Source organism: Haemaphysalis longicornis, unplaced genomic scaffold, assembly GCF_048455015.1.
Source record: "Haemaphysalis longicornis isolate Haplotype H1 unplaced genomic scaffold, Haemaphysalis longicornis Haplotype H1 scaffold_1, whole genome shotgun sequence".
Classification (NCBI taxonomy): domain Eukaryota; kingdom Metazoa; phylum Arthropoda; class Arachnida; order Ixodida; family Ixodidae; genus Haemaphysalis; species Haemaphysalis longicornis.
The window spans coordinates 97,453,144-97,468,683 of record NW_027526203.1 but is presented as its reverse complement, the minus strand read 5'-3'; the positions used below and the strand labels follow the sequence as shown (position 1 = coordinate 97,468,683).

Below are 15,540 nucleotides of genomic sequence, written 5' to 3'. Positions count from 1 at the left end.
CCTTTCCCTGCGTCCCGATACACACGACGGACCAAGTCCGCGGTCCAATCGGTCACGTGATGAAACGTCACGGTCCGCCGCGGTCCGATCCAAAGCAGAGCGCATCCACACGGCGGGCCGGCTGAGCGGATCGCGAATGGCCGACCGTCTGAACTCACAAGCCAGAAGGTTGAACACAGGCGCCGTTTGGCCGCGACAACCTGTTGTAACGCACAAGCCTGCACGAAACCTTTCATCCCCACAATAACGGCCACCCGCATGCAAGCCGGGCGGGCGTGCTCACGCAGCCGCCGCCGTCGTTCGCATGAGCGGCGACGGCGGGGCGATCAGGGCTGCATACGGCTCGTCACCGCTCGCTGGAACCGAACTCTTCCCTAAATTGAGGTCCACATGCGTGAAACAAAGTGAAACAAGGTGATAATCATAGCTAACATCGCACTAGTAAGAGTCATAGGACTCGCAACAAAAAGCGCGAATGAAGTATGCGTCGCGATTATAAGCCTAGCCCGTCGCCTATCCAACCGCGGGCGATTGACAGTCTCCTTCGAGCGCTTCGAAACAGCCGCGCTGCCCGCGCTGTTCTCTATTGGCGCAACTGGATGCGGCTCCGCCCACGCGACGCGGCCGCTGTCAGACCACGCTGATTGATGTCGCGGTCCGCCTTCGAGACTGCGGACCGAAAAACCTCGGCGAATATTTGGACCGCGGAGGCCGCGGTCCTGCGCGATCCAACGGCGGTCCGCGCGAACTGGTGACGTCCTATCACGTGATGCGCGGACCGCGGTGCAAATAATCGTTTTGGTCCGCCGTGTGGAACAGCGAACACGCAAGCCTTAGCCAAGAGGTAAACACATCAGGGAGGGAATACTTGTGGCGGTTGCGCCGTGAAACTTGCAACTTCGCGCTGCGTAGCGCGAGGTATTGCAGTGTCGCCCGTTCCTCTTTCGTGCTGTCCCGGCGCCGGTCCACGCAACCAACGACATCGCATCCGGATTTTTAGATATGGCCCCGACAAGCGAGCAAGACGCACGGCGCCCGAAATGCACCATTCGTGCCGAACGACCGCACACCAATTATAGGGGAGTTTCCTAGATAAAACGAGACGCACAGCGCACGAAACGCGCCAGAGGTGACGAACGACATCCAACTTGAACCAGTCGAGCTGACCACGGCGAACGAAATGCACCGCGCACAGAACGCCGCCAAGCCAGCACACACGGAAAAAACTGCTATTCGCGACATCCTCTGCTCGCGCTGCTGCTACCGCAACTTGGCCAGCGAATGTTACAACCTCAGAAATCACGTGGCCACAAGCAACAAAAGACCCAGCGCATGCGGTTCAACCCTACCGGAACGTACGAGCTCTCCGACACCCGCTCCTCCAGCCCGAGTCCAGCGGACGAACGACATAACACTCGTGCAGGTAGGTCCGTCAACGAGCAACGACACGGCCAGCGCATGCGGCATGTCCGAACCAGAACGAACAAGATCCCCGGCATCCGCGCTCTGACCGAGACTCACACGATAAACACTATTTCGTACAAGAGGACGCAACCGCGAGCAAGCAGACTCGGGACGAACGGAGCCTGCTTGTATGGGAGAGATAGCGATTATAGCATTCTCGAAACAACGGGCAAAAGACGAGGGCTTGAGCGACGACACGGACACAGCAAAAACGGCAACGAATGAACCCGATCCAGACGAAGGCATCGAATGCCCTAACAATAAAGTCACGCTTGCGACGCCAAGGAATGTGGGACCGAACGGACGGCACGAACTACGCCCGCTTCCCCACCACAAGGGTTTTACTTCCGAAACAACCACGGCAACTGCGAGCACGGAGCCGCAAAGACTTTGACCGATCAGCCATGCCACCCTACGAAAACGCCACGCTACCGCACACTAAACGAAAAGCCAATCGGCTCCCGCATCATACGCAACGCACACATCAATTCAAGCAACGTCCTCAACACGCCGAACTATGCTATCCCTACACAGCGCAGCTCGCCACCGGACAAACCGGACGTCTACGCCCCCACATGCATCAAGCACGCGACGAGCTACACGAACGCAATCGCCGACGGAAGCGGCGCGACTAACGCAACGCCGTAAACACTGTCAAGTTCAGGTCTGACGAAGTGAATCCCACGGCACACACACAATAACAGAAAGCAGATTTGAAATTCACCGAAAATCAAACGCCAGCATCGAACATCTGTGAATAAGCGGACAGTGATCTCGATACGAACGGACGTTAATCTACGGAAACGCTTCACTGTGCCTGGGGCAGGCACAATTCTGATTTGGAGCACGATTAGGAGAGTATCAGCGTGCCCGGAAACGAAAACGGACGACAAAAGCTGCCACCCGAAGACACGCAGAAAACCGCAGTTTACGGCCACGGCCGCACCAACAAGCCCCGAGCTCCCCTGAGCCCGATCCTGTGTTTTTCTAATCAATTAAACATTTTATTTCTTTCTATTTAGTCTTTCATTCGAGATACGACCTAGCTAACAGTGCAGATAAGTTGATTATTCGTAAGTAATACAAATTGAGTACTCATGAGTGCAGAATGAGTAGTACTCACGATTGCAGAATGAGTAGTACTCATGATTGCAGAATGAGTAGTACTCATGAGTACAGAAGATTGAGTACTCATGAGTACAGATTGAGTACTCATGAGTACAGAGTGAGTACTCATGAGTACAGATTGAGTACGAATACTCGTGAGGACAAATGAGTTTGAGTACAAGTGAGTATGATTACAAATGAGTATTTGGTGAGTGAGTACGAGTGATTTTGTGAACAGACGAGCTTTTTGAGTCTGAGTTTGATTGAGTACAGCGTGAATGAAAAAAATTGTGATTGAGTTTGAGTGAGTTCTTTCGGTTTTGCCGACCTATGGCCCAGATGACCTTGACGACCCAATCTAATGATTGCGCTACTTCATTTAGTGTGCTCAAAACGCCTTTCAGGGCCCCTTTAATGGTTCCGGGTCTCACATTTGCGAATGCTGTACTCTGCTTAAAATCAGACGTTCTAACAGGCCTTGAAGCAGGGAACGAGGCCTTGAAGCAGGGAACGCCTTAGGCGCGCATGGAAAAGCAACTAACGAAGCAGCACAAGGAGATATGGGCTGGGCGTCGTTTTAAGTTCAGGAAGCACTGAGTAAAATATGTTTTGAGATGTGGTTGAGAGCAATGAATCAACGAAGGTGGGCAGCTAAGGTTTTTAGGTACCCATACTTGAAAAGCGTGGACACGCAGTGTTTAAGGAAGACTAGAAGGCTAACGGTGAAATACGGAAAAAGCAGTGGAGAATCGAAGACAGCCATGTTAACTATTGAAAGAGCAAGGCAGATTGAAACAAATAAATGTAGAGAAAAAACTGGAAGCTAAAATGTCGTTGGAGATGTACAGGGCTGAGAAATTGAACATGAGAAAGGAAAATTTCTACGATAATTCCCAGGGCAGTGCTTTGCTTTTTGAGGCTAGCGCAGGTTGCTTGCGAACTAAGAGCTTTGTGGGGAAGTATACACAAAACGATGGGGTATGCGTGGCCTGCGGAAAAGAAACAGAAACTATGCGACACATAGTGTTAGCATGCGAGGGTATCCATCCAAATCTACACGAGGGAAATATGCGGCTTCCAGAAGCCCTGGGATTTAAGGGTAGCACAGAGGAGGTTAACTTCAAGGCTGTCGAGGCGACGAAAAGAAGATGAGAATGCTGGTGGACGAAAAGCAGAGAGGGGAATATTGCCCAGGTCAGCTACCCCCTGTAACAGGAAAAATAAGTATTCTGTTCCTAACAAGTTTTTTGTGCCTAACCTAAGAGCAGCGCTAGTATTAAACCAAGAGGATAAAACATCCTTTTTGGTAAGATGACATGTCATCACAAAGGGGAAGCCAATAGCAATAATCATCATCACCATCATCACCATCATCATCTTCATCGGGAAAGTGGCATTTTACGGACATAAAAAAGCACCGTTTTGCTTTTGGAACAACGACATGGCCCCTCGCCGGGCGCTGAAGGCATATGAAAAACACTTTATTATAGTATAAATAAAGAACAAACAATATCGCGAAAATAATGCCCACTACAAAAGCGCGCGTCATGTGCTGAGCCATCTGCTGCGCCATGTGCTGAGCCATCTGCTGTGCCATGAACTCGGCGCACCAAGCTTCCGAGACTTCCTTGTTGTACCGAGAAAGTTCTCGGCGCAGGACATTCTGCCGTTTTTTCTGAAATAAACAACACGGACGAGGCCATTAAATGCGAGTGGTAAGAAAAACCAACTGCACCTAACTTGTGCACATGAAGTATAGCAAACATCTGGTTATTATCCGTACAGTGCACGTTGAACTCCAGCACGGTGTAAGAATATGTTGACGCTGACCAGATCGCGTTCGCTCTCTAGTACACGCGCCGATCGCAGCTGCCCGAGGGCGCTGCGACTCAGGGGCCAACTGCTCGCGAAGCGGCAAGCGCGGCACACTGCACCCGCGCTTTCAGAGTCGTTTGGGCTGTGTTTGGGTTTCTTGCTACCAGAAGGCATTGTAGGGTGCGGACGTCAGGTTTCAGTTTCTGTGTTGTGGTAGGCACAGCAGAGGAACAAAATTTGCGAAAACTTGCTTTTTGGGTGCCGGTTTCTCCCGTGTTCTCCGGCTCTAGGTCGAGCTCCACAGTCACTAGGTGTTATCGGGGTTAAATATCTGGAGATCACAAGGTACCCTAATTAAGTATTGATGCCCCTAATGGTGGTGTGGTGTTATCTGTGTGGATGAGATCACTTTCTGAAGAAGCTGCTGCGCACCCAGGCACAACACATTCAATATTTCATGACGCATCGGATCAATTTACTTCCGCTTCGGCGATACCATGGCCAGTTTAAACCTGCTTTGCATTTCGGCATCACAAGATATTTAGTATGAAAGGCACAAAACATGCCGGTAACGTTTATAGCGATTATGAAGCTGCATATTTTGCCCGACCCTAGAATGCTTGGGGGAAAGTTTTGTGTCCGAGCATTGCTGAGGTAGCTAAAAAAGGCTAACGTAAATTGAAAAACTGCGCAATGCGAGGCGGCCACAGAAAAGGATAGAACGCAGGACAGGCGCAGTCCTGCGTCCTCTCCTTTCTGTGGCCATCTCAAATTTCGAAGTTTTTCCCATCACGTTAAGATGCGCCAACTCGCCCGCCACCAATTCCATCCAATATACGCGGCTAACTGCAAATATTTCAAGCTGACATCTGCCAGTCCCAATTCACAGTCGCGCAAGCATTTATCTCGGCACGTGCTCTCCGGCGCCTCCTTGAGGTACTCAGCCACTCCTCATCTTCGGTGTCGGCGTAAGAGACGAGCGAGCTCGGCCGGAGCAACTCCTGGGGCGTCTCCACTAACAGCATCCGCGTTGCGTACCTACCAACGCGTGTCATGTCCTGTCAAGGCCCCTGTCTGTCCTTACTTCAGCGCCTGAACCTTTCGAAAATATTGCACTAGCCAGTGAGGCGTCGCGGTCGCACTCGGTTTTTTTAGGGGCGAAGCTCTAGGTGCTCGGGCTGCTCGCGTCCCCTGTCGATTTCATAATCGTCGACTCGTGTAGTCGGGGTACTAAAACACCGGGACACTCGTTTACCCCTCTCGCAAGAACGCAACGCATACTGAAAAAATTAAAGCCGTTCCACCCATTGTGAAAGCTGCCGGAAGTGCAGAACAGTGATTCGCCATAATGGGCTGCAGCGCCGTTAACCGCTCACTGCTTCCACCCAATGCATTTCAAACTTCCCGCCTTCGCAGTGCTCGCGCGCCCCCTGCCAGAAACTGCGCCAGCGGGGGTCTGTTCTGTTTGTTGTTGCTTTAGTTTTGTATGCTGGAGCTGGTTAACGACATTTCGAACTCATAATTTTTTTCTTGCGTGGCGGGAGCCTTTCTGTGTATTTCGAACGCACCCTTTTTCCTTGCGCGGCTGGAGCCTTTCTGCGGCATTGCGAACGCGCCATTCTTTTCTTGCAGGGCTGGAGCCTTTCTGCAGCATTTCGCACGCGAAATGTTTTCTTGCGCATCGGTTTATTTCGCTTACTATCGCAAAAACCAACCCCACGAGCGTTACTAACCAAATTAACGCGGGGGATGCCAGTTATATATCCAGATTTTGCCTGAAATGTGCCTGGAATTTTCTTTCGCTAAACAAAGAGGAGATGTATGACAAGCGCCAGCCGTTCACGAGGTTGGAACGGTTATGACTATTTAAACCACGTGGTTGTTCGAAGCCTCAGCGTCACTCCCTGACGCCGGTACAGAAGGGTCTACTTTTGTCCGTTATCTCGCTGCGCCGCGTTATTCCGGCAGTCGCATCGACCGCTAGTGAGCTAAGACGGCAAGGCGGGCCCATAAAGTGCTCTGCCCTTTGAAAACTCCGGTACACTCGTTTGTGCGTCGCGATGAACGCTTCGTAACGCGTACGAAAAAATTCCCGCGCCTTTCCGCGAGGGGAACACGAGTAAATGCAGAGCATTGGGGCCTCAGTACTGGTTGAAGGCAGTGTTGCTTCCATCGCTTCTTCCGTGATGCTGGAGTAGCAGACACGAGTAAACGTGGGAGCGAGCGTCAACCAATGAAGGAAGGAGCAACGCAGTGACTGAAGCACGAGCGACCGCTAGCGGCTTTATATTTGCAGCGCGCGCAGTAGAGGGAGAGCGGACGGGGGGGAGAGCGCGCATGCGCAAGCAGCGCGCGCCCTTCTACGCCCCACCACGCTGCTATCACGCACCTGTTACGCCGAGACACGGCCGGACTGGAGGAGCGGCGAGCACGCACTTTCATATGAAAGTGCGCGCCCGCCGCTCCTCCAGCCCGGCCGTGGCCGAGACCGCGACGGAGCGTTCCGGGGGTGACGAGCGAACGGGCTGACTACGACGCATGCGCGCACCTGCTGCGGACGCGGAGCTGTGGCCGCCGTCCGACGCAGGAAGAGGCGAGGCTAAGAAATGCTCTGCATTTAAAACACCGGGACAGCCGTTTGCGCCCAGCGCTGGAAAACTTCGTAAGACACTCGTTTACGCCTCGCAGTAGAACACTTTGTACTTCAAAGGCACGATACTTTTACAGCAAAGCTGCATATCTCCATCCCCCAACGGTTTCACCTTCGTTGGCAAAAACTGCATGTTTCGCCCCTCACCAGGTTTCACGTTAGTGGAAATGGCCCGGCATTTTTTTATATCCCTGCGCTCATGCGTAGAGCGGTGTAGGTGTAAAAAGAGCGCGGGTTGTAGTCCTGGCTGCGGAGGCAGTACTTCCGATGCAGGTGAAATGTGGAAACGTCCTACAGAGTTCTGTGGACATTAACGAACATCAGGTGGGCGAAGTTACCCGTGTTCTTTACTAGGCGGGCATGACCTTATCGCAGCGTGGAGGCATACAGTGCTGACGCAATGTTTGAATGTGCGCGCATGATTTTTTCCCTCTCAAATTAAGTATGTTGCGTGTTCATGCGAACTTCTTGCACTTAATAGGCGGCACATATTTCACAATGCTGCCACAAGTCGTGCATAAGAGCAAAACATTGGCCGAATATCTGCTGGCTGTGCTGCAGTATCGTAGAGAGATGGTAGTCCTCTACCGCCCTCGCCACAAACCTGCCTCTCCTGTCACCCCTTTCATCTCTCACGCGGTTCCCCTCCCGTCTGGGCACGCTGCAGAGCAGCCACAAGCTCCCTGTGTTGGGGGCAACAACAATGTCGTAAGGATCAACGAATTCTATCTCTGTCTCTCTCTCTCTCTACCCCATAATAAACGCAATTGAAGTTTGCTAAATCCAGTTTTCCCGCATTCGCACAGCTTGCGCACCGTCTGTTGTTGCTCTTTGGCTTGGCGCTCGAGCCGCAAGCTCTACTCCGGAGCGCGAAACCTTTTTGAATTTGGGGTTAAAGTATTGTTTTGAACGCTAAAAGTACGACCATGTCTACTTTCAGTTAAAGAATTGTGGTAGTCTAAGTTACATATTGATGGTTTACTTTAAACATGCTCATGTTTTCTTCTCGCTGAACAATGTTGACAGGTATAAAGTATCCGACCATAACAATGTTGACAGGTATAAAGTACACGACCATATCTACAGCTTTGGAAATATTCTGCGTTTATGAACGTCTCGTTCAAAAATTTTTTATCTTTTGACCGTGTGGCTGAATCGACGGACAGGCAGAAAGGCATACACACGAAAATGTTAGCATTCAAAGCTCTTTCAAAACAGAAATGAACCCATTTCAGCAGCGGGCTCGAAACAATCACTGGGTAACGTCTTCGCTGCCGTTTCGCCCATTCATGTAGCTCCAGCGAGTATGACCTCAACTATATCAAAGTGTACGTAACCGACGCCAGTTTCAACCTTCTTGTGCCTTGCTGCACTTAACAAAGCACAAGTACACACGGCAGCATCGAACGAACCCGCAACACCCGCATTATGGCCGCCGAAGATCGGCGACCGGACAGGCCCCCGTGACGCGGCGCCATTTGTCCGCGCTCAAGGCAAGCGCAGCGGGGCGGTGAACAAAACCTGGTCGTGCCGCCAGGCGCAGTGTCAACACCTAAATATTCTTACAACGTGAACTCCACGTACATGATTCCTTACATTTTGTATGCTGGGCCAAGTAAGACTAAGAATACCAATATTACCTGGTATTCAGGCAGTGAAGGGGTGGGAACGTTTCAGGAGATACTATTTGCTGCAGTGCCTACATGAAACACGTAGAATGATGGTGGAATCTAATGACCCTAACGAACACTTTCATCGCTTCCGTTGCCCCAAAAGAAGTACGCCTGGTCTCTTGCATACTATATATTTATGGTCCTGCTGCCAGCCTGAGAATCAACTGCACTCAAGCCTAGGTCTCATAGAACCTCTCGCACAAAACCTGGAAATTTCTCGCTTTGTAAAACATCCAAAGCCCTTGATAATGAAGCGATACCTAAATCATGAAGCGATGTCTAAAATCATTCAATGTATAGGTATGTCAGTTCGTAGCACATATCCACCACACCACTCACAAACAATACCTACACAGGAGATCACATTCGAGCAGTATTTAAGAAGTTGTCGCTTATCTGAAATCCCTCGCCTTAGCTTGACACCGCCTGAACGACACAAGAGACTGCGCAGCCGACATTCAAGGATCAAGGCGAGCTACGCAGAAAATCTGCACAGTTCCGCCATGTAAAGCTGTAGGAAATCACAATAGTTAGTGGTCTAGTTATTTACCCTTTGAAAGTACAATTAATGGGACAATAGATGTCCGCAAGACGAAAAAGGCAGGAAATCGATCTAGTCCTACTTCTTCTGGCCCGGAGTTTCGCGCTTCTAGTCCTTGCAAAGAACCAAACTGCAGAGCAACGAATGTTGGTATCGCCTTGGGCGTCGCATTTGTACTGTGGGCTTCTTTGGCGTCCTTGTGCCTGCGTGGTGGTTCGCCGCTCAGCGACAAAGTCGTGCTGCCACACGTACATCATTCCGTCTGCATTTTCTCCCGTATCATATTCTAGCAGCTCTCGTCGAACTGTTTGTTCATTATTCAGGCGCAGCTGTACTTAGCTTGGAAGCAGTGTGAGTACACGGTGGACCGTTTGCTGCTAAAAGACCACCCGAATGCGCCTTGATGTATGGCATGCCCAGTTTCGTGCTGCCACCGCTCTTCTTGATCTACCAATGTCGCCGCTTATGAGTGCATTAGTCGGGGCTATTTGGTGTGCATAGGTGACTGGGAAAGTGCTTAGTCTTGGACAAGCTGACGTGGACAAAAAACTTGGCTAACTAAGACGACAGCGCTCTTCTCTTGTGCTGCCGTCTTTCTTTTGTCCACGTCTGTTATTCAAAGTTTAAGCGCTTACCCACAAAGCGAGGCCTCTTGGGACGTGTGAGCACGAAAGAAAACCACTCAAAGCCACGACCTTTCAGATATTTAACGTTCTCTACTGAACACAGGCGTTGTCAAACCTCCCGGTCATTGGCCGTGGGAGAAAGCGCATTTCTTCAGCGCTCACGGGTGAGTGCCTGTGCCAACAAGTATGACGCGGCGTATCTGATCGCTTAACTGCAAATGTCGTAGAGAGACGTCTACTCTCACCGCTGCCACGCGACTCTACTCCCTGCCCCCCGCCCACCTATTACGCTTTTCCACTCCTGTCATAAGCGCAATGATGTTTGATGAATTCAGTTCAATGTTCCCACGTTCGCACAGCTGGCACTCAATCAGTTCGGTCTTTTTGTTACTCCAGGGCTTGGCGCTCGAGCCGTGAGCCCTAGCTTGAGGGCGAGGCATTTTGGTATTTTGGAATTAAAATATTTGAATGCGTTTTTTGTTTCAAATAGCAAAAATTAGGTCCCCGTATATTTTTCATCAAAGGAACACTGGCAGTATCATTTGTTCTGCGTCGGATATGTCTAATCTTTTTTTTTTCTTGTATGAAGTATACTACGAAGTTTTTTCTTGTGACATACATGCTTTTTAAACATCTCTTTGAAGAGTTCTGTCAGCTTCTGGTGGAGGCTTAACCAAGGTGCAGACAGACATACACACAAAAGAAATTTTCGCCTTTAAATAGCCATAAAAAGACTGTCGTTCATAAAAATGCCAATTTAAGGAGGCCAAGCGGCAAGCAAGCTTGCCAACGAAGTTGTCGCCGCTCAATGGGTTAGCTCTAGCAATGGGGTTATCCTTCCAGCTTGCACGTAGCCAGACCTTCGCACCGGTATAGCTGAACCACGTAAGCAGTTGCTGCTTGTATCGGTCTCCAAATGGGCCGGCTAGCAGGCCCTGACTGAGACTGCAGAGTAGACCAACAGAACCTGTCTGGCCAATGTTGTTAAAGTTGGCAGCAGAACGCCTTCTCTATCTTCTTGCCTATCCAACTCACGGAAAGTGCCACTCACCGTGCCACTCACGCATGTGCGTGGACGGAGGAGCTCCGGAATGGAGCCCCCGGCTGACCCCCAGCTCACCAGGTCCCCTCCGGATGGGAGAGGCAGGACGATCAGGCCGTTGTGGTAGAGGCCACAGCCCCGCGGACCACGTCGCGACACCCCAGGGACTGTTGGCCTACAACAAGGTATAGACGTATTCGGGTTGTGCATATGCCGCCCTCAATGGTAACGCAGATGCACGAAAGGCTGAATAATTATCGGTACCAAACTCTATTCTGTTCGTCATTCAGACGCATAAAACAGCTAAGCATAACGAGAAACCTCCTTAAAAAGCCTGCTCCGTTTCGTACAATATTCTCTCGGGCACATAGGTCTGCTTAGGCGCTTTGAAGGCCAAAGCCTTGGGTGGTATTGTGAAAGCTGGATTGTGAAAGGTTCCTATTAACACGTTGACCCGTCGATACAGCAGAGGGAAATTTACCCTTCTTAATCTACCCTGGTAGAAGTCAACCGAGCCCAAAACGACATAATCCACATTTATCCGCCGTCCATCACTTCATCCCCTCTAATCCACTTTGTCCTCAGCTTATTCCAACCTCATACCGCCTCAATTTTCTTCATTCATTGTAATACACTTTTAATGTATCCGTAATAGCCGTAATCAACGTTAATCTATCATTATACATTTCAATGGCGTTTTTAAAATCATTGTTATTTGTCACTAATCAGCCAGTCATCTATCCTCGTTAATCTGAATACACCCTCTTCTATCCTCATTTATCTCAATCCAGCCTGATGCATCGTAATTTCCATATTTATACGGTAAGCACCTTAAAGACTTGAATGCTTCATCGCAAAGCAATGATTAACCAACGTGGTAATCATTATTCCTCGGTTTCGCATAGTGGCTGGCTGTTGATTACTTGTGCCTCCCTTCAGTGTCTGTACCGTTATTGCCGAAGACTAGGTTGAGCAGTCGCCTTTCCATGAAACATAGAAGTACAATTGGTCAGAAATGACCTGCACCACCGCGCGGCCCGCCTCATCGAAGACGCACTCGACGACAAAGCGCACACGTTCCACATTATTTGGAATCCTGGGCACGAGGGTTAGGCAGGAAATGAAGGGGCACATACGCTCGTCCGAGCAACTATTTACCGAGCACCTGACCAGCTGTCGTCAACCTTAAGCGATGGGCAGCCGTCTGTCAGCCCGCGCGAATGCCTCGAGTCGTTTCGCGCGCAGCGCGAGGTACATCCCTCCCCACATCACAAGGCGGCAGTCCGTCCTCCTCCGACAGATAGACTAACACATTGCCCACTGAGCACATCACACATCGCTTTCGAAAGTTACCCGGCACCCCTACTTGGTCGTTCTGCAAGGTTACCCAAACATATCCCACACAATATGGGCCTGTGATCGACATCCAAAGTTGTCCCGCATAGCGAATCCAACTCTAGCATCCTGAGAGGCAAGTCTGGCTGACGCCAGCGCTGCGACACAGCTGCTGTTGGCGTCCAAAGCGAAGGAAGCCATGGCCACAGCTTGTTTTAAACATCTTGAAACTTCTTTAAACCTGGACTGAGGGTGCTTAGGAAAATAAAGTTTGGTTCCTTTCTTCCTTTGCGTTAATTATTTCCTCGGGGAGGTAAGTATGTTTACGTGCCCTTAAGGCGACAACCTGGCGTGTCACTGTGACGGGAACCTTTTATGAACACCGCAACCCGTCGGCACAGCAGACACGCTATTTTAACCTTTATTCTGTATTATTGCATCTTAAACCACCCTAATTTATCTCATTCCGTTTTAACAGACTAAAGTCCATCACAATTCAATTTATTTTCACCTTAATATACTCAAATCCCTTTTTAATTTTGAAAATTTATCTTAATGCTGCAGTAAACCACTCCTAATTCCCTTTCCCATCTGAATTTATGCTAATCCATCTTAATTCCACCTTACCAATCATTGCTATGAATCACTAATAAATAATTTATACCTTTTACGTAATCGAAGTACAGCCTAATGCAGCTTAACCTCAATTAACCTTACCCACATTAACCCACCCTAATTCAGCCTAACCATTATTACGGTAAATGTCTAATCAATGAATAATTGACTTCGGTAATCCTTATCCATTGGTGGTAGCCGGCTGGCATGCTTTGGTTCGCTTCTGGCCTTCTTTGGGTGTTTCGACGCGGGTCATTGAAGGGCACATTAGAGTGAGATACAGACTGACATATTTTTATTGACAGCTTTTCCTACCGCTACTGGCGGGTAGTGTTGTGTAGTTCCAGCCTTATGACGCGTTGAAGCCATTTAAGGCGCCATTGAGACCAAAGGACATATGTTTGGTGTATAAAACCGTGGCTTTCTGCTAATACCAATGATTACTTCTAACAAATAACCTAGGTAATAAACAGATTGAGCACAGGCAATTAGCCCTGTTTCTCACACAGTCCGAATTACGTACGTCGCAGGGTATTTTCTGCGATTGGCGGCCGCAACCACAGCCACAGCTACGAAACGTTACTGTAAGATTGTGGTGGTGCTTTTGCTTCCGTTTTTATGGGGTGACTGAAATGCTAACTTGCAATTAACCAACTTATAACTCTGGTTTTAGTTTTCCCGTCATAGGTCACTGCTGAGGTTGCGTGGCGCGAATTTCAAAGCCTTCTCGCGTTTGTTCACGTTGTATGGTGAAAAAAAAAAAAAAAAAAAAACGCTTCCTCCGGCCGTAATTACGCTTAGTGGGTTGCAAAACGCGATTTCATTAAAAAAATGCGACGCAATTTTTTATGGGTTTTCTGCACCATAGGTCAGTGTAAATACGACTTCTCATATCCTGTCTGGCACAAATTCCCACGCAAAAAAAAAAAAAAGAAGTCAGCACCAGTTGTACTATCTGTCAAATCGTACCGCCGGTACGCTGCACGTAACTGAACAACAAAAGAGACTCCCTCCGTACCCTCACTTCTCTTTTATATTCCAATCCTTGACTGAAAAAAATCTGTATGTAAACGTTTGAAAAGGCAACTTCGGCGCATGCCGAAGATGTCGATCAATCAAGCAATAACTTTTATACGAGGAAGGGCACCTTTCCATTGAACACGAATTTAAAGGTGCCTTTCGATGAGTAAAATCAATGCTAAATCTTTTGCCAGTTAGATTTGTTTCGAGCTTCGGAGTCCAAGTAATGCGTTGGTAGTAATTCTAGATTTGGGTTCTTCAGCCGCCACTGAGACGAACGATCCAGTCTTTAGTAATTTGAGGCCGCACGAGGGTGGACAGTGTTTCCAACTTCAGTATGAGGTGAGCAAGTAATCATATAAATGTAATAGCCAATGATACGATGAGGATATGAGATTGAGATTAGTGGTCTGGACGAACAGTAGAAAATTATCGTGTTTTCCGATTTCTTGGGCTTGATGTTTATTGGCACGTTGCCGCTGCAACAATGAGAATGACATTGCTACAATAACGAATGAGCACAACTACGCTAGCCATTTTGGAGAGCGCTGGGAATGGCACCGATGGCGAGGGGCAAGCTGTTGGCAGCAAGTGGTTTGGTGGTGTTATACTTTTGAATTTAGCGCGCGCACACCACCACATTGAATCCTTTTATCTACAACGGGGCACATAGCGGTGCACACCGCACCCACCTGCATCATTGCACGGTGCGCTCACTGTACTCGAGTTGCCGCGAGTCCCGCCAATATGGGGGTTTTCTTCCGAAGAGCTGGCGCGGACGTACAGCCGTGGCAGACGTCTTCGCTGTGTGCCGCGCAGGCGTGAACCGAGACCACGAGGCAAGCACTGTATATACGAAAAGGAGGACACCCCAGAAATGGCATGGCACCAGAATGGGCTTTCCCCACAGCACAGAGCGCCTTAAAAGTATTCCCCTCAACCATGGGAAAAGAGGAAATTTTTCTGCGTTATCACATTGTTGTCAGCACAATAATTTGGGTACTGCGGAGTGGTCGTACTGCCTGTCAGGTTTTTGAACCCAGAAATATTACGCTGAATCCCAACTTACTAGCACGCGGGCTCCCCGTGAACGCCAGCGCAAAACAGACCGCGAAATCAGCACCGCGATCCAATGAATTCTCTGAAAACTCCGAGTCAAACGCTAAACGAGCCGAAAGAAACCCACCTTATCCTGCTACACCCCGAATCTAGGCATGGCAGCTAGAGAAGCAACAGGATACGCCGCTAACCGAGGCGACCGTCAGTGACCGATCGGCCACCTGGAACGGCAGCGGGCCACTTAGGTTTGAATCGGGTAAAGAACCGTGGCAGGCAGCATCGCTTGAACTTACCGACTAGTTCCTGCGTTGGGCAGGCGGTCTGGATTGGTTGGGTTGGAACAGGGCTCGAAGCACGGAGGGCGCGCCGCCATGTCCATGTTGGAGGAACATCGAACGAGGGGACGGGCCAGCGGGGAGATTGACACGTCAAGGCACGAGCAGGAGTCACAAGACCAGCCCGACCGCGAGGCGTTCCACTGAATTGACACGTCAAGGCACGAGCAGGAGTCACAAGACCAGCCCGACCGCGAGGCGTTCCACTGAATGATGATGATGATCGCTATGAGAAGAAATCGTGTCCACTGACGAAGG

At 49.7% G+C, this 15,540-nt stretch overlaps 1 long non-coding RNA gene across 1 annotated transcript; it reads right to left on the bottom strand.

The window, feature by feature from the left end:
* Nucleotides 1-4,093: 4,093 nt before the first annotated feature.
* LOC144165050 (uncharacterized) lies at nucleotides 4,094-14,847 on the bottom strand. Its single transcript, XR_013321326.1, has 3 exons — nucleotides 14,581-14,847; nucleotides 10,928-11,093; nucleotides 4,094-4,246 (listed from the first exon to the last, which is right to left on the bottom strand). It is a non-coding gene; the product is annotated as an uncharacterized LOC144165050 (long non-coding RNA).
* Nucleotides 14,848-15,540: the final 693 nt, after the last annotated feature.